The 23,804-nt window shown below is 53.3% G+C and overlaps 1 long non-coding RNA gene and 1 pseudogene across 2 annotated transcripts in view; both read right to left on the reverse strand.

Moving 5' to 3' along the window:
• The window catches only part of LOC309849539 (sushi domain-containing protein 4-like), a 50,455-nt pseudogene extending 37,155 nt beyond the window's left edge, over positions 1 to 13,300 (reverse strand). Inside the window, exon 1 of the transcript in view lies at positions 13,156 to 13,300. The product of the transcript in view is annotated as a sushi domain-containing protein 4-like (transcript). The remainder of the gene's footprint in view (positions 1 to 13,155) is intronic.
• Positions 1 to 23,804, reverse strand: part of LOC309850292 — a 190,962-nt gene that overhangs the window by 68,250 nt on the left and 98,908 nt on the right. The gene's annotated exons all lie outside the window — the stretch shown is intronic.

The raw sequence follows: 23,804 nt of genomic DNA on the forward strand, positions 1-23,804 counted from the left end.
CCATCCCCGGCTACCTCCGGAACCCGCCACGCAGAGCCAGATGCCTGTCGGGTACTTGACAGGCCATGGCCTCCGCCGCAATTAGCAAGCTGGATCGTGATTCAGCATCAGGTGCCAACAGCCTCCACCGGAGTGGAGCAGACGCTTAAAAATAGCAGAGCTGTGGCTGTATCCACCAGTGGGGGGCTGTTAGCCCCCAGCCAAGACCAACCTCCCCAGCCCCCCAGAGCAGTGAGCGGGGTTCCCATCAATCCCCCCAAAAATCCAGGGAACCCTGGCAGTGAGCGGGGTTCCCGTCAAGCTCCCCAAGAATGCCAGAGTCTCCTGAGCAATGAGTTCACAGGACATGAGCTGTGCAGCTGGGATTTGGAGATGGGTTCCAGGCTCTCTCCCTGAGTCCCACCTCGGCCCAGGGAGCCATTAGTGAATTCCCGGTCTTTAGTCTTCTCTCTGGGCCACAAACACTGATCACAATTACTGCTTCCCAGAAGAGGACTAGAAATCTGCCTACACAGCGCCAACGTGTCCCCCCACCTGTCCCTCCATCCTCATTCTCATATACCTGCTGGGCTGTTCTACCTGTCAGAACCCAGATGTCTTGGGACCAAATTCACCATCTTCCTAAAATGAACTCTTCTCCCCGACTTTCCATTCCACATACGGACGCTCGTCACGAGAACTCCGACTGCCGTTCCTCCCTTGCTTCATGGCATCTTTTTGGCTTCCTGTCCCCTCCGCCCCAGCCACCGGTGTCCAACACAGCCAGACCATTTTCCAGAGCAGCTCTTCCCAGCCTCGGGCCCAGGGCTGAGCTGGGCTGCGCGCCTCCGCGTGGTTCCGCCCAGTGCATGGGCCGGGGTCAGCGGTACCCCTAGTGTCTGCCCTCTGGACACCAATCCCAGTCACAGCAACCGCTGTGTCTCAGACAGCGTCCAACACCTGAGGACAGATATGCTGTAAAGCATGGCTCAAACATGCTGCTCCTTTCAGGGCCCCGTAACGGCTCGCCGATGCTTCCCGAGAGTTCTTGGGAAGGAAACAGTGTTCAGGGTATTATGCTTCTGGTTCGTCATTTCCTTCCTCTGGGGTTTTGGGCTTAACCGCCCTCAGGCTGGCAAGTCCCTCAAAGGCTCTGGGGCTGAGTGCCCCAGCAGGGAGGCCGCGGGGCCACGGGCCAGGATGGGACCCCAGCCTCACCACCCTAGCCCGCCTGTCTCCCAGTACTGCAGTTTGAGGGCTTGAAAGTGGAGATGAACACAGTACCTGAGTCACAGGGTTAAACGAATTAATATGTGGACAGCACGTAAACCATGCATAAAGCAGCCAACCACTACACGCTGGCCTATGGCCACCATGTCACCATCGTCATGCTCACCATCCTGGCAATGCTTCGTGTCTCTTACCTACATGTCTCCAAAACACACTCGCAGTTCAGGCCAGAGTGAGGCCCCCCCAAGCAGCACCAAGCCTCACACTTTGTTCAGGGACAGCGCTGCCTTGGTCCCCTGCCCTCCACCTGTGTTTATACTCCTGGACCCCACGGTGCTGCCTGCACTCAACACAGACATTCCCCACACCCTCAGAAAGGGACCTGCCATGCCAGCTGTGGGCAGCTGACTGCCAGTGCCCCATAACCCAGCCTCCGGGGGCTGGACACTCAGGCCCCAGGGGACAGACCTGGCACAGGGACAGATGAGGACACATGGGGCAGACGGATCCTCCACGGGGTCAAGAACAGCTGCATAGTAAAGTATGCAAGAAAGTACCAGCTTATCCGAGTACCCCCCAACCATGAATGTGTCCAAGGGAAATTTAAGAGAGGACAGAGTTGCTCGTGAATGCACAAAGTCTAAAACCCAAGATGTGAGGGAAAGCACCTGCCCAAGGCAGGCTGAAGAGGATTTGTGGAGAATGAGATGCACAGGAGGTACGGATGGCTCGCAGCCGCGGAGCTCGCATGCTGGCCCAGACACCGCTGTGAGTGCTTTTCCACATGTGACCTCGTCTAAGCCAGAGAACCCCTGGGAGGTGGCCACCGTTACAGCCCCCACCTATCTGCAGGAAGGCAAGTGACATCACAGGGAAGCCCTCAGGGAGAGGAAATCAGGGTCCCCATCCTGGCTCCACTGCCAGCCTGCTGGGAGACGCACAGTCCACCTGCTCAGCGGTGATTAATCTGCCCTCCGAGGTCCCTGCAGCATGGGTGCGTGTCCAGGGCCCACGCTGGGTAGGCCACGGGTCTGAACGACCAAGACGTTTATCATGGGAAACAAAAACAAAAACACAGTTTCTCCTATGCCACGAAGCTATCCATTTATAATAGCAGATAATTACACTTACAAAGCCCATAATACTTCAATGTGTCGTAATGACGTGCTGAATTACAGAGATAACTAAGACAGAAGCATCATTTTTGTCATTTATTGGAGTATTTCTCACTCTACCCCCATTTTGACGGGGGGAGAAATAAAGATGACTCTTTCCCACATGTGACTTTCCAGACAACGCAGGCCTTGTGTCCTGCCTGTTGTTCATCTCTGACTCCCACCCTGGCTGGCCCAGAGCCTCGCACATCAGAACGACTCAGAATATTCTTGCTCAGCAAATGATCGCTGCCTCTTCGAGGCTTACTTATTGTTTTACTATTTAGAGTGAAACGGCTGGACAGCAGTCTTTCTAAATTGCGGCGCGAGCCACAGCCAGGGGAGCGAGGGGTTTAACCGCAGGGCGACTCCAAAGGCTCCTGCCCATCCCGGTGAGCCCGACCTCTCCACCCAAAGGTCCCCAGCACATTCTTGTCCCCAGCCCAGGCGTTTAAGTCCAAAACTTCAAAAACAAGGAAACCCTAAGTATGAGAAACAATTTCCCAAGCCCCTGGCCACCGTGTCCTCCCTTGCCTGAGCAAGGGCCCTGAGAAGTTGGCCCTGAGCCTGGGATGTTCTGGACTCTTTTCGGGTAACGAATGCATGTGAGGCTCCTCACACCAGTCTGCACACACCCGTGCGCCGGAGTGGGGTCACCCACGTCTGGAAGCTAGAATGCGGGTGGAGACAGAGGGCTCCCAGGAGGCAGTGAGTAGACGGGGTGACTGTGGGGAGCCCGACATCAGCTGGCCTGGCCACCGCCCACCCCATCGGCCTGGAGGAGGTGCCTGAAGAGCTCAGGCCCAGCCACCACACACGGACCCACAGGTCAGTCAGAAGTCCTGTGCGCTTCAACTCGGAATGTTGGAAGGAGGACGGGGAGCAACAAAGGAAACGTCCGACTGAGAGAGGAGAAACCGCCCCGGGAAAGATAAATTCAAAGCGACTTAAAATGCAATCAGAGCTAACCTCCTATTACTGTAGGTATTAACCCATCACTTCTCCGCAGGCCCACTCCAGCAGTAATTCAATGTTTACCTGACCTAAGCCAGACATGGCCCACTTGGTGGCCTGGGGACCCACTTGCAATTGATTTTTTTAGGGGCTAGCAGCTGTAATCAAATACTGGGAGTGTCTAGCAGTTGGCTGATGAGGATAGAGCAAACATTACGGCCTGTAATTTGGGAAACTGCACATGTGAGCTTCCGGATCATCCCCGGGTCCCACATCAGTGTCTCCAAGTTCTGTGTAGAGCAAACCGCGGGGAACGTTCAGGGAATGACTTAAGAAAACACACGAGGGGCGCCTGGGTGGCTCAGTGGGTTAAGCCGCTGCCTTCGGCTCAGGTCATGATCCCAGGGTCCTGGGATCGAGTCCCGCATCGGGCTCTCTGCTCAGCAGGGAGCCTGCTTCCTCCTCTCTCTCTCTGCCTGCCTCTCTGCCTGCTTGTGATCTCTCTCTCTGTGAAATAAATAAAAATATTAAAAAAAAAAAAAGAAAACACACGAATTGGAAAACAGCAGATTGTTAACACCCCCCTTCTCTCTCACACACACACACACGCACATTTGCACACATGCCACTCTTCCTTCAGAGCTCCGCTCTGGGATCACCTCCTCCTGGAAGCCTTCTCTGCTCTCCCCTGAGCTCTGAGGCCTCACAGTACCCCTTCATCAAAATTCACACTGGTCTGCCTCAGGTACCTGCCAAGGGCTGACTTCTGTCCCCCCTTACCCCCAGACTCATATGTTGAAGCCCAAATCCCCCTGAGCGACTGGAGGAGGTGACTGAGCTTAACAGAGGTCATGAGGGTGGAGCCCTGAGCCACTATGGCTGGTGTCCTCGTGAGAAGGGACTCCGGGGAGCTCCCTCTCCCCACTCCCTCTACCCACCACACACGGCAGGAATGGCCACTTGGGGCCCCAGCAAGAAGGCGGCCATCTGCATGGACCTCACTGGCCCCTGACCTCTGATGTCCAGCCTCCAGAACTGCAAGAACATGAAGTGCTGTCGTTTAAGCCACAGGTCTGTGGACTGCCCACACCTGACGCCAGGTCCTCTCCCCCATGTCTCGTCTGAGCTCCTAAAGCAGGACTTACACACAGTAAGCACTTACTAAGTTCCTTTGGTTAGGAGGAACCATGCAACGGGAGGCAGGCAGAGGCTGGCAAGACCACCTCAGTTCCTCGCCCACAGCAGCTCAAAGCCATGCTTGAATCCGGCGGGCTACAGTGAGGAAAATCTCGGGCCCTTCAGGGCTGCATTGGCCGAGGGCAGGACAGGGTTGAAGACCAAACCAGTGTCCTTCTTGCCAGTGACACAGGCATCCAAAGCCAAAGGGAAGGAAGAGTCAGAAGTAAAAAATTCTTGATTCAGCAATATCTCTTAATCCCATGGTCTCAGATCTTGGCTGCCAAACCACTAAGGAGCCTATTGACCCGCCGACCAGCCACGAGGCCAGAACAGACTCCGTCCCTCTGTGCTTCCAGAGCTCGAGAGAGCCAGTCCGGAGCCCAACCTCACCTCCTCCCACACTCCTCCTCCACCTCTTCCTCTTCCTCCGTGCTGGAGAGTGTGAGAGCTGTCCTTTCCCCACTGTGTCCTCCCCCCGAGTCACCCCTACCCCGGAACACAATAAAGACAATGAGTGGAGATCTCCCACCTCCCCTCCATCCCTCACCTCGATAAAAAAATCCCTTCCTAAAGCAAAGATCCAATCGCATCCCACCCCAAACACAGGCATTGTGGGCTCGAAGTGCCTCTGCAGAAGTGCCGCCTGCAGGTCCCACCTGTCTGTCCCACTTCCTTCCCGTGTCTCTTCCCCATCTACCTGCCCTGGGCAGGTTTTATTGCAGTACATTTTCAACACAGATGACTCCTCTTCCAGGGCTCAGGGCTCAACACCTTCACTCCCTGGAAAACATCCTCACTGCTCAACACACAGCTGGACGGTTGTCTGTGGGAGCCTTCTCCGCTCCTCCCCCCGCCCCCAGGGTCTCTGCCATGAAGCTTCACCGAGGACCCACCCTCCACGGTGTCTGTGTCCCTGAACTGGCCACCTGGGTCCTCAGGCCAGCACCACTGTTTTCTGTATCTGTTGGGACACAGGAGGCTCTGTAAGCCTGTGCAGCCAGCAGAGCAAGCTTCTGTGACCGTCTGTGGGCCATGGCTTGGATCCCGCCAACACTGACACTTCTAAGAACACAGTGGATCCCCACAGCATCCTTGGAGGCAGAAGCACCACTGTTCCTGTTTCACAGCTCGTAATAGGGGGCCCTCCCCTAGCCAGCTGGTGGCCATGACAGGAACACGGGCTTCCTGTTCTTTCTCCAGCTCTCAGCCTCAAGACATTACCACGTACCCGCGTGACAAGCAAATGAGCCCCTCTCATCCACAGAGCAGTGGTGTCAATGCAAGGGCGACAGGAACAATCCAAGTCCCCATCACCATCCAAAGGGGAAAGCCTGGGCAAGGCTTTGATGTCCACACAGCAATTCAGAAGCTCCACAGCAAACCGCAAGCATGACCTAAACACAGAGCCATCGCGCACGTGCTATCATAGCAGCACTGAATGTACACATGCGTCTCCTGAACGAAAATGCTAAAATGCATCGTGACCTCAGGTCTGACACTAGGACTCTGCATCAGGTGACAGCTGGGGGCTCATCAAAGGACTGGGAGCCCCTCTCGGGGTTAACCCCCTGTCGATCACATTCCTGCAAGAGAAGTTTGTTTCTCACCCGGACAGAATCAGCGATCTAAGTTGGAGGGATCAGGGAAGTCCGCGGGAACCTCCACACATGAGGCTCTAAATTGGGAAACCAGCCAGATCTGTCCCAATGTCGGACATGCACAGATGTGAAAGGACCCACCGCGAGAATGGATTTTCTTTCTTTCTGAAGAGAACTTCCCCGTTCCTGACTCACTGGTGTCATCACACACATCTCTCAGAAATGCAGTTCAGACCAAAGAAAAGAAGATCTGTGTTTTGTTACTGTGAGGAAAAAGAATATGGTACCTGAGTGACCCTCCCCACTCAGCTCTGCTCCCACGCTGGTCATTTCAGGAGATAAAAGTCACCGATTTCAAACAGAAACATCAGACAACCACGTCAAACCTTCAAACCTTCTAACTCCATTTTCATCTGCATCACACAATGGGGTACACAGGTGGCCCAGCTGGGCCCACAGGACTCAGAGGAAAGTCTTGACCCATAGGCCTGGCTCCTAACCTGCATTGTCTATTCTGTACACCTTAGGAGATCCACCTTGCTGAAAATGTTTCTTCAAATTGAAGAAAAAAAAAAAAAAGAGGAGGTGGGGAATCAAAATCTCATTTTAACCCGGTTGTCAAGAAAATCAGAGGCGGGGTAAGGTTCGTGTGAAAACACGCGCACACAACACAGTAATCACCCATTGCCAGAAGCTTTTACTGGTGCTTGGCCTTGTCACAGGGAGAAGGGCCTCACCGAGGAGGACCAGGACAGACAATAAGCAGAAGGTGGGATGAAAACAGCCGCCTGCAGAGTCCCAGACTCCCTGGGCCCACCCTGTGCCCCTCGGCAAGGCTGAGCCAGACCAGTGCTGTGCCCCTTGCCTGCCTCCTCGCTCTTTGGCTGCAGAGCTGCCCGGGGCGGGGGGAAGGGGGCGGGCGTTGGGTGTTCATGGCTTCTGGCTGCTTCCCTTCCTCCCTTCAGAGCTCCAGGCTCAGGCACTCCAGCCTTCACTTTGTCTTGATTGTGGGGTTCCGTGTGGTAGATCTGCTTGGATGTTTTGCCCTCTCCAGTTACAAGAACTCCTTTAATATCAGGGCGGGAAGGACCAAAGTCCCGAAATGTTCGGTAACTGTGGCTTACAAAGGGATGCTCACCTTGAAATACAATTTTTTAAAAAAATGCGTCTAGCGATAGGGATTTCCACGCCTACAGGAAAAGCTTGCAGTCAAACCAATAATTTGGGTCGCTGTGCCTCACTCACCAGCTGGGCAACACCGAGTGACTGTTGATCTTCCGTGCCTCAGTTTCCTTGTCTGTAAAATAAAGGTCAGCGGCTGCCAGCCTCAGTCAGGGGCCACGGGGATCCAGTAGGCTATGACACGCGATCACTGAACGCAGCCCGTGTTCGGGAGGTCCAAGGAGGAGTCTGAGATCGAAACGACCCTCAGGGTCCCAGCGTGTCGCACACTGACTGATGATTCACTCACCTACCCAACCCTCAGGTAGTGGCCAGCCCCAAACTCTGCCCCGTCTGTTTCCAGTCGTCCCTGCGTGGCAACAGGTGAATAGCTCATCCTTGTGAGAATGCAACAGGAAATTGATAAAACGGCATATCTGAGCCAGGAGTTTATGTATTTGGTGTATCTGCCCTAAATGCTGTGGTCGGTTTTGGTGAAATGCGAATGGAAACAAATTAGAAAGACGCTTTTTCTTCCTCTTCTTTCCCTGAAGGCAGAGAAGGATCCCAATGGTCCATTTAGATGTACCGTTGCTACGTATAGTTATTCCGGTTGTCAAACACCAAATGGACTTGCAAGATAAGACAAGGACAGAGAAAAGTAGCCTGAGAAAAATCACCTTTCTCTTTACTAACAATAAATAAAACTAAGTTTTATAGTGAACTTAAGATATATGTGGGGAAAAAAAATCATTTGACACAAGCATTTTGCATCTGAGCTTCTGAGAAGAAACCAGTCCTCACTTGCCAGGTTCCCCGGGGAGCAGGACTGCGGCCCCTCGCTGTGCATCCCCAGGGCATACAGCAGGCACTCACGAAAGACCAGGGCACAGAGGTGAGACAGAGAACCAGCTTTATGGCAAGGTCAAAACCCATCACATTCCTGCAATCACAGACTCAAACAGAGTCAGCAACGTGGCAAGGACTGAGCCAGGGAGAAGGTGCGCACCTGCCCAAAGCCACGTGGCTATAGCGGCAGAGGCTGGACTTGACGGCGACTGTGAAGACCCCGACGGCCCCTCGTGCCGCAGCAGATCTTCCCGGCCAAAGGGCAAGTCTCCCGGCCTTTTGGAAGCTTTTGAAATTTGCCTCCAACGCCAGGGGCAGAGACCGTGGGTGCTTTTCTTTGCATATCCAATCAATATTTACAGGAGACAGATCTTCACCTGTGCTCTTCACTACCCCACAGGAATTAGAGAATCGCGGACTCCCTCTCCACCTCACCACTCAGGCCTCTGAGCGGAGAGATTTGCCGCCTGCTGCAGGAAATCCTTCTCATGTCTCCAAAACCTCTCAGATTCCACCTTGTGGATAAATCGAAAGAGTTTCCATGCTGTTCCCATGTATTAAGGTGGCCTTTGGCTGAACACACATACTTTGTAGCTTGAGAAGTTGGGACTCAGGCTTACAGATCCAGCACACTTTGAAACCATGACTTTTAGACACCACGTTGCATGAAAAGCTCCCACTCTGCCAGGTGAGAAAACCTTCTCAATGAGACTCCAAGGAGAGAGTGGCATCTCGGAATCAGTAGCCGAGAAAACGTGCGTCCCCCACTGCAAGCACGCAGCCCAATGCCACAGCCACAGCAAGAACTCAAGAAGCCCCATTCCCCGCACTGGGGCCATAACTCTGACACATGGAGAGGGCAGCTGGGGGTGGGGGGAGAGCCCCAGGTCAGGGATTTGCAAGCAGAAACAGGAAACTAAGCACAGCTCAACAGTATCACACACCTGCCCTAAACCCCTCAGCAAGTGCTCACAGCCTGCAGCGAGACGTTCAGAATCCTCACCGGTTTCCGAAGATCCGTACAACAGGGTTCCAACCCACTTGCCCTCCTTACCATCCTGGCTTCCCACAGGTGTGCTATTCTCGATCAGTCCTGCTCTCCTGGCTCCCCACAGGTGTGCCTTTCTAGATCACCCCTGTTCTCCTGGCTCCCCACAGATCTGCTGTTCTGGGTCAGCCCAAACTTCCTGACTCCCCGCAGGTCTGCTGTTCTAGATCAACCTGACCCTCCTGGCTCCCCACAGGTATACTGTTCTAAATCAGCCCTGCTCTCCTGGCTCCCTGCAGGTCTGCCATTCTAAATCAGCCTCACCCTCCTGAATCCCCATGGGTGTGTTGTTCTAGATCAGCCCTGCTCTCCTGGCTCCCTGCAGGTCTGCTGTTCTAGCGTCCCGTGGATCTGCTGTTCTAGGTCAACCTTACTCTCCCTGAACAGGCAAGCAAGTGACTGCCCCCCACACTTTTGCACAAGGTGTCTCTCCCTTTGCAGCACTCCAACCATCTCTCCCTCAGACCTCAGCCCAAGGCCCACCTCTGCTCTAGAACCTTTCTTGATTTCACCTCCAACCTTTTAGGCCACCTCCAAGTAGAAGTGGCCTTGATAGTCATGAATCTGGCACTTTAGTGATCACCGGGAGTCACTATTTTCTAAACAATGTGGCAAGAATGTGGGGCTCCTTTCTGCTGTCAGCCAGCATCAGCTGAGCCTGTTCTGGGTGTCATGTGCTGTGCTGAGCGCCTGAGACACAGACATGACTAAAGTCCAGGTTCCTGCCTTCAGTGGGCATCCGGTTCAGCGGATGAGACTGCTTGATGAGAGAGGGTTACACTTGGCACAGTGAGAGCCCAGGTGAGGGGCAGCCCAGTGACCACGGAAATATGAACGAGACTATGGCACTTAAAGTTGTTTTGAACAAGTGAAACTTGTTCATTGGACAAAAGAATATAGAGTAGGAGAGGGTTGCTCTAGGTAAAAGAACATTGTACACATCAGTGCTTGGCACAGGGTATGGATAGGAACTTGGGATTTTTTGAATGAATAAAACAAGGGCCTGGAAGATTCTGGCATATCCACTTTCACTTACTACGTGCTACATGGTTTCCAGCCACACACCAAACCCAGAAGCAAGGCAGCACCATGCCTGGTTTACAGATGAGGATGCTGGGCTTTCAAGGTCTAGGCCCCAAAGCTATGGAGTCGCAGGGCTCTGCCTGCATTCCTGACAGCACAGGGATGGACTAATGAATCTGCCTTCAGGAATGGACTTACAGAGCAAACTCTGAGCCCTCTTCCCTGCAGGTAAACACCCAGCAGGTCTCTGCAGGGACAGAAGCAGTTGAAACCACACTCCGCGCAGACTCTGGGGACAGCAAGTCCTGTGTCTCCCTGCAAACTAGCTGGTAGTCCTCTAAGCATATTTGGTCTTCGTGGCCCCAATTGCAGGTCCTTTTCCCTAACTTACAAAAGACAACCGGGAAAGAGCCACCCAAAAGTCACCTCTAGCCAACACAGGCTCATGGATACTCTCCTAGGAATCAGAGAACTGAAGTGAGTCTCCCTCTCCAGAACAAAGCGGCTTTTTTGTGACAGAGTTCTTTCCCCCTTCCTCTGATTATCTCCTCAATTTCTCTCTATCTAGTTTGGGCTTTTTCTGTATTATGTGCACTGGACACATATTTCTTCCTCCCAGCTCAGACTATCATACCTTACTATTGTGCTGTTTTTTTTTTTTTTTCACCCAGTGAAAGTCATCAAAAATGAAAGTCCACATTTTAGAACACTATCTATTAAACATGCACCTTTTTGATTAACAAACAAACAAACAAACAAAGGAAAGCACACTGGGAGGGCTGGTTTCCTGCTCTGGACACCATGGGAAGATTAGGAGTTCTCTGCTCCCCACTAGGCCCTTGCATTTGGTAACTGGGAGTGATTCCGGGGTAAGAAACAACACGTTCAAAGACGCCTCAGTCTAAAGCACCGCTCCTCAGCGGGATCTTTGAACTATTAGCCACGCATCACCTGAGAGCTTGCCGGAAATGTGGAATCTCCCCCACCCCAGAACAACTGAACGAGAGCCTGCCTTTCAGTAGGATTCCAGGTGACGGAACACACAGCAAAGCCTTGGAGGCACAGGTCTAGAATTAAGGGATTTGTTTTCATTACCATCCTGGAGCCTCCACCTGAGTTTCTGCCCTGGAAAAGAAGTCTCTGAATGCTGTACTCCACAGAACACCCCCCACCCTGTCCACCGGAGCTGTTTATCCATAGAGGAATTGTGAAACGATAAATACTCCCCCAGAAATCATTCTCGCAGCCTCAAGGAGTGCAACGTGGAACAGAGGTGGTGGCTATCCTTTCTGCAGCGTGTGAGTGCTGAGAAGGAACAGCTAACCCTTCCTCCCTGCTTCTCCTTCAAGGCCTGGAGGATGGGGCTTGAGGTCTTCTCCCTCCCAAGAGGGGATAAAGGAATAATGTGAGCCCAGGGGGCTGGGCCGTGCCCTGAGCTCTGAGATCCTTCAGGAGAATCTCTGTGGACACGAACAGCAGAACCAGGAGCACAGCCCAGTCTGAGAAGCTCACACATCCAGTAACAGTGGGCAAGAGAACCCCAACGATCCGTCACCTATGCGGAAGAAATGGATGGAGGAGATGGAAGGATGGCATGGACCTGGTTGGAGGGGTCGAAGCTAGAACCGGGAGGAAGCGATCAAGGAAGGAGGAGGCCCAGCCCCATTTGTGCCCTCCTGTCCATGCTCCCACACACCCCAGAAGCAGAGCTAACTCTGGAGCAGCACAGAGGGGCCAACCAGAGCCCCTCAGACGGCACAGTGGCTGCCCTGACCTCCCATTAGACCATGTCCTCTGTGAAAAGGACACCTACCTCAGACACATTTCTATAGAACTAAGAGCACCCAAAAGTCACCCCCTGTTAGAAAACCAAAGAAAGCCAAAATGGGTCCCTAGGATGAAGCAAGTATCCGCTCACTAATCCTGAGACGTGCACGCCCCAAAAGCTCCCCCATGCTCCAGACGTCCAGATCTTTCCGCACAATGCCTGAGACCTGGATTCCTCTGCGGTCCCTCCCCACCCCCCTTTACTAGTTTTCCACTCATGTCTCTCCTTGTTCCCCTTCACTCTCTGAAACAGCAATATTTTAAATGGGAAATGGTTTATCCATAGCAATCAATACCTGCTTTTCCACCAATTATCACTTATTTATATATGAACAGTAGTTCAGCTGGGAAACATAGGAGTCTGCCCTTTCACAGGGGCACATGAGCAAGCTCTCTCAGAAATCCGGAAGGGACAGCAATCAGCTCCCAAATGCAGCCAGGACTCCCTCCCTCCCTCTCCTCCACCAAGGCAGACAGAGCTCCCTCCCCCAGATCCCAAAACACAGAGGGTCAGCCACGGATGGGGACCAAGGCTCTCCATTTTCTTTCAGCCAGCTCCCACTTCCCACGGATGCACTCGACTGCATTCCCCTGTAAATCAGACATGGAGATACAAAGCAATGCCCCAGAAGCACCCCTGACGGGACCCTCTGTGCACCCCTCCCCGCCCCCCATACACCCGCACAGCAGTGCAGGAACTCAGCACCTCCAGAGGTAAGAGAAAGTGAACTTCCCGACAGACCCGTCCCTCTGCCAGACTAGCCTGTTCCTCAGACCTTTCACACTCACAAGGAGGATGGGTGTGGGGGGGGGGGTGGCAACTTGCCTCGGCTTCTATTTGACAGCTGACACCTGGTCCCTGTCCACTGAGGGTTCCGACACCAGGCACAGGCCCACAAACACGCGCTCAGCACAGAAGTGCCCTCTCCCCCTCTCTGCTCGCCCGAGGCCCAAGTGAGGAAAATGGGCCCGCTCATTTTGCCCCATTCGGAGGAGCCTGGCTGCAGGCTGCTGGGGAGCTCCAGGCACCATGCAGCTGTGCATGCGCCCTGGGCGCGCTGCGCGCACAAATCGGAGAAACTCCGGGGGTCCCGGAGGAGGGTGGTCTCCTGCTGGCGCCCACCCCCGCGCCGCGGACCCTGAGGTCACTCACCGCCCGTAAGCTGTGCGGGGCCGAAGCACAGAGCCAGCTGGATCTACAGGACCACGGCCAGCAGCCTGCGAGGGGGCAGCGGCTGCTGCTGCTGCTGCTTCTCCAGAAATCCGTCTCCCGGGCTCCGGTTCATTCCATGATGCATCTTTCGTCCAGGCACCGCACCGGGCTCACAGGCGCCTGCAATCAGGAGCGGACGCGGCGGTGCCTGAGCCGCGGGGCCGCGGGGCCGCGGGGCCTCCCCTCTTCCATCCCCCTCCTTGCGGGAACCCCCCTCCTGGCCCCCACTGGCATCACCTCCCAGTCCCCTACCCAGCGCTAGCAACCCGCAGCAGCGCGCCTGGCGCCGCTCCGGTGGACGGCGGGGTAGGGGCGGCCTGGCCGGGATTGCGCCGGAACCTTGGCCACTAAGTCCGAAGCATCCCCGCGTCTCCTGCTGGACCCGCACTTTTGCCCGGGCCTATGCGTTGTCACTCTCGGGCACCTCGCGGCGCGGCAGCGGGTCCCCGCGCGACCTACCCCATCCCCCGGCTCTCGGTCCTGCCCCGAGGTCGCGGGGTGTCCCGGCGTGGCGGCCCCTCCCTGGCCCGCCGGCTCCCGCGCTTACCTGCGGGGCTTCTCTGGCAGCTTCCTTCCCGCCTCCGCCGCCTCCCGGCGCTTCTCCGAACCGCATCTGTGCGCGACCTCTGCCGCCGCCGCCGCGCGAGCCAGACGGAAGCCTCGGCGGCGCCCGCCTCCCGTCCGCGACCCCATTCCGGCTCCCAGGGCGCTCGGGCGCGGGGAGTGGGGACGGCGGCCCGGCCGCGCACCCGCCACCTGAGCTCGAGGACGCGGCTGCGCGGACAGCGGCGGGGGCGCGCGGCAGGCGGGGGCGCGTACGGGCACGCTGCCTGCCACCAAACCAGGGCGCGAGGGGCGGGGCCGCCGCGGCACCGCGACCCGTCAGAATCCCGCGCGCCTGCACCTGCCTGCCCCGCGGCCGGCCGGCATCCAACCCAAGCGGCGGGCCCGCGACACGTCAGCCCTCGGTCCCCGCGAAGGTTCCGCGCGTCCCTTTGGGGCCCGAGTGGCGACCAAAGCGGCTGAGACCCTCCCCATCCCAGGGCATCCCAGCGTTTGCCCTTCAGTATCCGCGGGTACTCCAATCTGAGGCCTGTGCCTTGGAACTGCCCTGGCCTCTCCCAGCGTCTGCACTGCTTGCGCGGGTGTCCCGCGGGGGGCCTGTGCGGGGTGGGGGTGCGATCCTTCCAGCTGAAGAAGCCTGGGTACCCGGGAAAGGGAGGCCTCTGGAGGGGTGGGGCCTCAACCCAAGGGGTTTGGTTGTTGGCTCCCAGTCCTCAGGGGGTAGCCTGAGAGTCCACGTGGTTCTGGAGCACAACCCGGCACCCGCATAGGGGTGGCCCACTCCCCCGACCCCTTTCTCCTCCGCCCACCGTTCCGCCCGAGGCTGGTCTCCCTCTAGTTGAAGGGTGAACTAAGGAGGTGGTGCAGGCAGGCGGCAATTCACTTCCGGGGCTCCCCGTTGTGCCGCTGCAGTTTGCGCCCTGAAAACCATTTTCCTGATACCAACAGCAAATCATCCCGATTCTATCGGGTTTGTATTTATTTCTTTGTTTAGGCTTTATCAAATTGAGATGGCCGCTTTGCACACCGTAGGTTTGACACTTTGGCATAAGTTAATTCCTGCTAATACGGTCTCACTTTGGGGGTTCTGGAATCTGAGTTGGGCACCATTCCACATTTCGGAGGTCCTATAACTGACCTCTGCCGTTTGAATATTTACTCCATTTTTTTCCCCTCAGTAAGCCATCAAATCAGCAAAGCTGAGAAATAGTGGACCATGCACGTTTTTACCGTAGTAAGAGGTCTACATGTATGTATATACTACTGAACTCTGTTCTTCAACCAATGCACAACCCATTTGTACAGACACCATCAGGATCAAAAGGAACACACACGTTTTTCTGTCCAAACACGGGATCTAGGCTGGAGTCCCCTGACATTTCTAATAAGCGGTCATTCCGCCTCATGGAATACTTTCTGAGGGAACCTGGTACATTCGCCAACACCTCTCTTAGAAAAGCCTCTCCAGCAAATATAGTTTCTGACCCACACATGATGCAACTGAGAAGTTCTTCTGAATAATTTGATTCTGTTCATGCAACATAAGAAAAACAAACATTAGGGTGGCCACCGCAACACCCCAGCTGTGAGTTTTCTACAGGACCTTTTGTGTTGGTCTGCTAAAACAGCCCTAACCACGTAGCCTTTGCTGGGTCATGACCAAGACAGGTCTATCTTCTCAGTTTTGGAGGCCAGCCACTCAAGATCAAGGTGTCAGCACGTTTGGTTTCTCCTGAGGCCTGTCACCCCAGCATGAGGGGAGTGGCTTTGTGCCCATGTCACTGACTGACCACAGTGCAGTGGCCCGACTTCAACTCTGCGGTCCCTGTGCTATTTTCCCTCACTTTTCCCTTCCATCCCCCAGCCTCTCCCTGCCCACTATGAGACATTTTTCAAAACGTAGTGAGTCTCTTTTGGGGGGAAAAATTATGATTTCACTTTCAGTGGCCAACAGTATTTGCTTCAGGATGTGTTAGTTGAGCACCAGCTGTGAACAGGATGAGAAAGTGATCACAGAACACAAAACTTCTGTGCCCTTTGAGAACTTACGTTCCGGTGAAGGAAGACACACTAAGCCAACAAAGGAAAGCACTGGGTCTGTCTGGAGCTGTTAAGTGCTGGGCCGAATAATAAATATGTAATATGATAGATATATAATAAATATAAATCATAAATTGGGGAATGGGTAGAGGAGGGATGGAGGTGAAGTCCAGGCTAAGTCAGTGTAATGAAGCGATCCAGTACACAGTCACTTGGACTGGTTACTTTTCTCTCTCGGCAACTCTGCTCCACAGTCACTCAGGTGCCCCTATACCTTCTGCATCGTTGCTCTGCCCTCCCCCTAAGATAACGTCTTCGTGCATATAGCTGTAGCCGGATCCCTGGCATGTCCAGCTTCCAGTGGTCAAGAAGGGAAGCCTAAGGCCAACATTTCCTTCCAGGGGAGTGAGTTACACTAGTCACTCACGGGAACCTGCTCACGAGGCTGTACCTGCTTGCAAGGGAAGTGGAGAAGGTCGTCTTCATCAGGCAACCAGGTGACCAGAAAGAAGAGAGGGGCCTGGTGTGGTCAGGGGGAGCTTCCAGTCCAGCCCATGTTCTTTGTGAGGAAAGAGGTGGGATTTTTTTTAAATAAACAGGGTAGCTGGGGGTAAAGGAGGGAGCCATACAGTTTTCTGACAGGAAAGAGACACATGCAGGAAACAGGAGGGACATGGGGGGGGGGGTGGCAGGGAGACCAAAGACGAAGGTCAGAGAAGTCACCTGACCAAGGAGGCCTCTAAGGCCTTGGCTGTGGTCCATCTTTCACTCAGAGTGGCAAGAGAAGCCACGGGAGATCTGTGAGCAGGAGTCTTGAACAAGAAGGGGCCATAAGACCTAATGTCCAGCATCAGGCTGACCGACGCACCCCACCACTCCACGCCCTGTGGTCCCTTCTGCCTCCCTCCTGCATCATCTCAGAGCCCCAAGGCTCAACCCTCACCACAAGACACCACCTCCAAGAGATGGACCACCAGTTTTCCAACACCCACCTTCCAACCCTTCATGACTGCACGTGGCACAAACTGTGACAGGGGCTTGCCTGCCCATGCCTCTGACTAGATCATGAGTTCTCAGTGCAAGAACTGTGCTCACCTTCTCACAAAACTAACTGAGGGTTGCTGGGGGGAGAGGGTTTGGGAGAAGGGGGTTAGGATTATGCACATCGGGGAGGGTATGTGCTTTGGTGAGTGCTGTAAAGTGTGTAAACCTGGCGATTCACAGACCTGTAACCCTGGGGATAACAATATATTATATGTTTATAAAAATTATAAAAAATTAAAAATTAAAAAAAGTAAATAAAGAGACTGTCTTTTTCCATTGGAAAAAAAAAAAAAAAAAAGAAGAACTGTGCTCACCTGTTTGGTCCACCTGTGGCTGAGTACACAGCTGTGACCCCAGTAGAGAAATCAGAACTTGTCTTCCCGAATTATTTAATTACTATTAGAAGGAAAAAGGACTATGCCCACCAAGCTCTCCCTGACATTGAAAACCAGAGCCTGGAACCCATTGACCTGCCTTCTCTCTGAGTTTCCTGAATCCTGCACCTCCAGGGAAACGTACATCCAACCACAACCCATGAAAAAGCTCAGAACATGCCAGAACATTAACCTAGCTCTGCATGGAAGCCATGCTTGAATGGAGATCTAGAATTTTCAAAGAACCTGATGCGCCCTCTGAGAGGAGCTACAGCCTGGGGTGGGGAACAGGAGGAGTGCACTCACTTGGCTGCCATGCCAAGTGTCCTGTTGGGTACTGATGCATTCCACCAGTGCGCTAGGAATGGAGGCTACAGGTGGGGAGAAGATACAGTCTTTGTCTTCAAAAGTCTATAGTCCATGGAGATGCTGACAAATAAATACGCAGTTAGTGTCATGGGACAGATGTAAGACTGGAGGGCACATAGGACCTGTGTGAATAACTTGGAGGGGAGTCAGGAAGAGACTGTTCCCCACTGGCCCGCAGGTACATGGAAAGCACCCAGCATCATGAATCTATCACAGTACGCCAACGATGACAACAGAGATGGCTTCACCCATATCATCACACAGGCTTTAAATATAAGTGTGATGACACTGGGTGTTTGGGGACAACACAGCAAAAAGGGAATTCCCATGTTCTGCTGTAGCAGCGTACGTTGCTGTGTATTAACCATGTCTTTGTTTTCCGTGTTCCGGCATGTTGACACGGGGCCTTGCTGACCATGGAGAGACAGCCCCTCCCCAAGATTAGTAAACCAGAGCCCACACACCCCACCACCTCCTCTACATGCTCTCACACTCTGGCCACTCCTGGCCTCCCCGCCTCCCAGCCACCTGGGGCTGCCCTGTGTGTCTCTTGAGACTTCCATGACTCCTGTTTCTAGAAAACCATGAGTGGGACAAGCTGCTTCTGCCTGATGGTCATTTCCTCCATCTGTGCATTCAACCACAGTGCACAGCCACAAAGCCTGGGCTCCCTTAAAGCATGCATGCCCCTTGGAGGGCGGCAGGCCAAGCCTCAGCTCCCAGAAGCAGCTCTGGTAGCTAAACAATGAGGCTCACACCTGGGAAGCAGCTGGGATGGGTCCCATTCTTATTAACTGGTCACATTCATGGCAGGTATTCAATGATGGTGGGAAATTTGGAGCAGCCTGGTGCAGGGGAAGGCACTCGGGGGAGCCCTGCAGCCCCCATCTAAGCATATCTCCCTAATGGACGAGCTGAGACACGACGGGGCCAAGGACACAGGAGTGGTTTCCTCTCTCCCCGCCAGCCTGGGGCAGTGATGCGCAGCAAGGGAACCTCAGAGGTAAGGTCCACCTCCTCCATGGTGGTCATTCAGGGACATAGGCACAAAGCCACTTAGCTGTCTGAAGTTCGTGCTTTTAGGAGCCTCTGGTAGTGCTTTCAGAAAGACCTTCAGGGGTTAATTACATTAAAAGTGTTATCTTCCTGACTTTTTTTTTTCATCTCATCACCTTGCCTTTTCTCCTGTTTTAAGATTTTTCCCTTTAAAGCCACCCTCAGCGCAGCACAAACCAGTTACTCAACGTTCACCCAGCATTCATTCAGCTTCCTTACAAACCTAGCACTGTAGCACTTACACGTGGCCTCTGCTTATTCGTTCAGCAAATATGTTTTCCGTCCCAGTGCGGAAGATGCTCTCCGGGCCATGGAAATCTAGGACGGAACAAACCAGTGATGCTGGTCTTCCTGGAGCGCACATTCCACAGAGGGACACTGCCGTGACTCATCCCCACTCCCCATGCTTCCAGCCCGGAAAGGATGTCCTTCACCTGGGACGTTCCTGATGTTTCAGGACTTTTCTTCTGGAAATGGTTGCCATCTACCGGGTATCTCTAAATTGACAGAGAGCAGGAATAAGGTCTTAATCTTCACATCCATCATGACGCCAAGGGCAACGATTATCCGCTGAATGAAGGAAGGGCGTGTCTTTCCACAGAAACACAACCAGTGTGGCCAAAGCAGGCACTGGACGTGCTTCAGTGAGTGATGGGGACATTTTCTCAGGGGACTTCCTGGCAGAGGACTTTGTAATTATTCACAAAGCCCCCATGTGTAACCCTGCGGTGGACCTGGGACCACCAAGGACAGGGGTGGGTGCGGTCATGGGGCTGTCCTCAGTGGGAATGAGAGTTCTCAGTGGGGATGTCCTTCTGGTCAGGGAGGTAAGAGAAGACTTCAAGAAGAAGTCTTGGGACCAAGACTTCAAGAAGAAGCCCGTTCCGTTTGGGGGTGGGGGGACAGTTACTGATGTTGCCCAGAACAGTGGCCATGTAGAGACCCAGATGGATAGACCAAGGTGCCTCTAGCCACTTCCTACTGATAGTAGCCTGGCCGAGACCCTGCCCCAGCTCTCCATGTGGGTGCCCGGGCTGGAACTGAGGGCTAGGGGAGGGCCGAGGGTGCGCACCCAGCTGCTAACTCCAGCAAAGACGTACACGGGCATTATGCTACACGCAGACCCAGTGGACCACCCCAGCCAGACCCCCATGGCACAGCGGTCCCCCTTGTTCAGAGCTTCCTGAAAAACACTTTTCCTTTGAAGTTAAAAACCCCAGGCTCAACTGTAACCAACCAGGGGAGGGAAAGACAGACTTTAAAAACTCCATGCTTTTTTTAAAAGTTTTAACAAACTTAAACTTCAGAAAAACTTCAACAAAATGCCTGTTCTCTTGAGGATAAAAAAGTGACCCCTTACCGGGTACATGATGACATGCAACTCTTCCCCCCACGTTTCTACCAGAAAAACCTCTCCGGATGTTTAGCATTGCAAACTCTTTCCAATAAGATTCCAAAAGTAAGTAACTGTGCCGTTTTGCGTGTCTGGGTCACCATTAGCTCAGAAAGTGCTATTTTAACTCTTTCTTTTCTTCACAAGAATTGGCTAATTACCATCTGCTTTTAATTGCACAAAGGTGACAAATGGGAAAACCATCAAAATCCTGAAGTGCCGCTCCACCGCCAATGCCTAAAATCTTCTCCTGCCCCCCTTGACCACACTGGATTCCACAGCTCTGGTTTGGGTCCTCACTCCGCCACCACGGGGCACCCCATCTGTGCCCCCTGTGTAGTACATCCCGTGTGTGCCCGCCGGAGGCCAGCCCCACCTGCGCGGCAGCCGCATGGGGTTGGCAGGGACCACGCTCACGGGGATGCTTCCGCATCCACTCCACCTGCTTACGTGCGGAAGCTCCCACGTGGATGGTTGGAACCCTGCGTAAATGCTGGTCTCCATGGAAACCCGACTTTCATGGTGCCAGGCTCCTATCCCACTATTTTCTTTTTTTAAAGAAGTTTACAGACTACAGCTTTCATTCTTCGTAGGGCATGAGCCTAAGGTTTCCGCTGACCGCCCTGGGTGTTCACATGAGATTGTTTTTCCTTCACTGTTTGGTGGCTCTTGGATTGTTAATGCGTCCGTGTCTTGCGTGCGCTTGGAGAGTGGCTCTGTGCCCTATTTGTAGATACTGTTACTCTGGGGCATCTGTGTTCTTGGGCGAGGTGAAGAAAACATGGGGCGGGCATGAAATACTGAATTTCTGTGAAACTATTCCAAAGCTGCATTTGGAAAATTCATAATTTACTCTCATATCCAGCCAGTGAGAAAAACACCTTGGACCCAGAAATCATCTTCTTAAAAAAGGTGATCTCAAAGGAATGCAATAGAAATATAACATGATATATATTATGTATGGGGCAATTTTAAATTTACTAGTAGCCACATTAAAACAAGCAATATGTGAAATTAACTTTGACAATGTATTTTCTTTAATTTAAGAGAGAGAGAAAGAGAGAACAGGCAGGGGAAGTAGCAGGCAGGGAAAGAACCAGATTCCCCACTGAGCAGGGAGACGGATCTGGGGCTCGATCCCAGGACCCTGGGATCATGACTTGAGCCGAAGGCAGAGGCTTAACCATCTGAGCCACCCAGGCACCCCAATAATGTATCTTCTTTAGTTCCTTTTTGTGTTTGAAATAGCATCTCGGGGCGCTTGAGGGGCTCCATTTGTGAAGCGTCTGCCTTCAGCTCAGGTTGATCCCAGGATCCTGGGTGGGAGCCTGGCATTGGGCTCCCGGCTCAGCGGGGAGTCTGCTTCCCCCTCTCCCTCTGCCTGCTCATGCTCTCTCTCACTCTTTCTCTCAAATAAATAAATAAAATATTTAAAAAAAATAGCATCTCGGGGTGCCTGGGTGACTCAGTGGGTTAAAGCCTCTGCCTTCGGCTCAGGTCATGATCCCAGGGTCCTAGAATCGAGCCCCGAATAGGGCTCTCTGCTCAGCGGGGAGCCTGCTTTCCCTCTTTCTCTCTCTGCCTGCCTCTCTGCCTACTCATGATCTCTGTCAAATAGATAAATAAAATCTTAAAAAAAAAAAAAAAGCATCTCAAGTAACCAGTATACAAAAGTGTTGACATATTTGGTCTACTCTCTCACAGTCAGTTTTTGAACTCCAGCATGCATTCTAGAACACTTGACAGTTGGAACCAGCCACAAAGTAGCTCTAAGAGCCAGGAGCGGTGCTGAGAGAGAACTTGAAGTGGCCAGAGCCAGCTTCCCAGGAAGCACGTAGAGCATACTCCCATTTCTGAGAGTAATCTGAATTGTGTGGTCTGAGCACGTTTGCCATATTTTCCAAAACTCCAACAAATGAAAAACAGGGGTCCCAGATCTTTATTTGGCAGAAGGCCCAAATTCTGGGGCATCCAGGGAAATGCATTAGGGATTTTCCTGCCAAATAAAAAGAAAGTTGATTGTTTGCAGTATGGAGGAATGCTTGGCAGCTCAGCATTAAGAAAATATCTCTTTCATCTGCCCTGGGGGGCGGGGTGGTCATCAACTCCCCAGGGCTCCATCCAATGCCTGCCCCCTTCTGCTATGCTCCAAGCTCTCTAGCTTCCTTGGCAGCCCTCAGAGGAAATGTGTCTCCTCCCCCACCTCAGTCCAGTCCCTTCCAGGTATTTTATCTGTTGTTCCTCATCTCCAAGACTGCTGCTCCATGGAGCTGGTCACTACCATTCACTCCTGCCCAGGCTTCTCCAGGAGGAATCCACCCTCAGGTCCTGGTCCCTCGACCTCTGACCTGGCCCCTCCTGGCCCCCAGCCTCTGTCCAGATTCACCTTCCTTTTTGCTCACCTGGATCACCGAACCGATCTCCTTGCTGGTCCCTCTCCAATCCTCACTTCTCCCCAGTTTGCCCCCCACACTGCTGCCAGGCTGAGTTGCAAAACATAGACCCACTCAGGTCACTTCTTTCAGCTTCCAGACACTTCTGGGCCCCTCCCTGTTGTCTACACAGTAGATTTTCAGCTCTCTCTATAAGTAGAACTCCAGCTCTCCTCAATGAGGTGTTACCAAGAGCCCCAGGCTGTAGAGCAGGTAAAGCGTGAGCTGCTCCGGGGGGCAGAGAGGCAGAGGAGGGGCTGGGACAGAGGCCTCTGGGCTGCAAAGCTGCCCACCCACCGGGCCTGGGGCTCACGGCAGCTGCCGCAATCCTGGAGTGGGAAGCTCTGCTCCCAGCCAGACATGGAGGTCCTCATGGAAGCCAGGCGTGGCCACAGTCCTGGTGTCTTCACGTGGGGTCCCGGCTGCCCCTAACTTTCGTGCCAACAGTGCCTTGCGTGGAACCCTCCTGACTGACAACCCAGATGAACTCATCTTCTGAACTGGGCCTCTCTCTTCTAGGGATTCTGTTAAAGTCACTAACCACTTGTCACATCTGTGCCCCAGATGTGTTTCTCCTGGCAACGAGGTGGGCAAGGGCTCCAGATGACCTTCCAACCTTGTGCCACGATCAAGTTAAGACTGTGCCCTTTATTCAATCAGCAACAGAGGGGGTGGGGAGGAGCCATCTCCAGCTCCAGGAGGAATTCTGAGAACCCCTGGGGGAAGCAAGAGGCCAAGAGCCCACAAATGGGAATTTGACTCCTTGGGTTCTTGGCCTGGCTTTGCACCAAACTTGGGTTTTTCCATTCATCCCTACACTGCTACAGTCCTACTCCTCTTGGCATAATCATAAAGATAATTCTAATATTTATCAGGCAGCAACCACATGCCAGGCACTGCTGTAAGCATTTTTCATGGATTAACTCATTTTTGCTTTACAGAACAAAGCAGTGTTTACTGGACAGAACTCCCCTTTTCCAGTAACATTTGGAGCTGAAATCCACAGATGATCTCCAGCAGGGATGAAGAAGCCAGAACTTGAGCAGTGAAGCATCCAGTCAAGGGGACTCTACGGGTTGCTGGCAGGGCTCCTGGCCCTTGGATGCCTGTGTTCCGTCCCCCATAACCCTGTTCTGCAGTGACAGGAAGTTGCTGGTACTGGCTGCAGCCCGATTTCCAGGCAGAAAAGTTTCCTAGGTGTTTTCCAAAGCTTTAACTAGAGCTAGGACACTCGAGTGTCAGCATGACTCAGTTCATACCCAAAAAGCTCTTAATTTAAATTATTGCATTTCAGATGGAATTTGATTTTTTTTTTAA

The sequence above is a fragment of the Mustela nivalis genome (genome assembly GCF_964662115.1).
Source record: "Mustela nivalis genome assembly, chromosome: 16".
Lineage (NCBI taxonomy): Eukaryota > Metazoa > Chordata > Mammalia > Carnivora > Mustelidae > Mustela > Mustela nivalis.